This window comes from Pseudonaja textilis, chromosome 3, assembly GCF_049901715.1.
Source record: "Pseudonaja textilis isolate UNSWEBS1 chromosome 3, rPseTex1.2, whole genome shotgun sequence".
NCBI lineage: Eukaryota > Metazoa > Chordata > Lepidosauria > Squamata > Elapidae > Pseudonaja > Pseudonaja textilis.
In genome coordinates, this window is record NC_141992.1 from 165,698,578 (window position 1) to 165,699,788 (window position 1,211).

Consider the following 1,211-nt stretch of genomic DNA (forward strand, 5'->3'; position numbering starts at 1 on the left):
AGTTTACCATAGTAGGTAGATATATAGATAGATATAGATATATATAAAATTTCTAATAGGGCACACCAGAAGAAAGATGCAGTTTGCTCTCTATTTTAAAATCCAGCATATTTCTTTCAGGAGTGAGATTTGCATATCATTCCATCATGCTGTAATCCAACTCATGATTTATCCAGTTTGCCTCACTATCTGTATCTCCAAAAGGCATTTAGTATAAAACTAGAGCTCACCCCCTCTCCAAAATCAACGATCACCTTCCTCATCTTTCCAACCTAAAGTTCTCACATAGAAATTACTTATATACAGTGTTTACACCCTTCCTCTTCTAGTAGAAATAGAAAAAAATACAAAAAATAAAAAATGGAGGTGCGGGTCAGTAGCTGTACTGGGAAGGAAAAAGAAAAGAGGAAAACTAAGATAGAGATGGTGAAGAGAGCAGATACTAGACAAGGGTGGTAGTGGAAGAAAGGCCCAGAAAGGGGGTTTCCAAGTGAGGAGTTTTCTAAGCAGCAACCAGTCTTCAATGGGAACTATATTTTCATAGAACTATAGCTGAAAAATTATCTAATATCAACCTTAGTAAATATTACCAGACAAAATGCCAAGACAGGAAGTAGTCCCAATTTTTATATTTATTTTTGGATATGTACAAACATAAATATAGTGGTCAATTAGTAACAGTCATCTATAAATGGAAAGCTGATCATTGTTGAGTTTGAGGGTTCTAGCACAGAAGTGAAGTTATATACTCTTGATCATTCTTCATATACTATTTATATCTGAAATGGTTGTCTAGTTCCACCAAGCATGCATCTCAGGGGAATATACATGGAAGAATAAAGTAAGGAACTTGACAGCTTCATCGGTCAAATCAACTCTGGCCATCTACAGATTAATAGCACACTTTTATATCCAAAATAAAATTGAACATTTTTACAGCTGCTTATGTACCAGTTTTAAAAAGATTAACCATACCTGATGCAGAATGCCAAAATACACGTTTACTATCAGGTGTTCTTTTATATGCTCAATTTATATTCAGCATAGTATCTATGTTGCCATTTTAGGAGATATGTCTATGGAGATTCTCAATTATCTAGGACTCAGTCATGGTTGTCCTAAAGGTGTTTTTCCAAAAGGCAATTGGACTTTCTTCCTTGAAAATATTTCACTTCTTATCCAAGAAGTTTCTTCAGTTCTTTTTTTTAAAA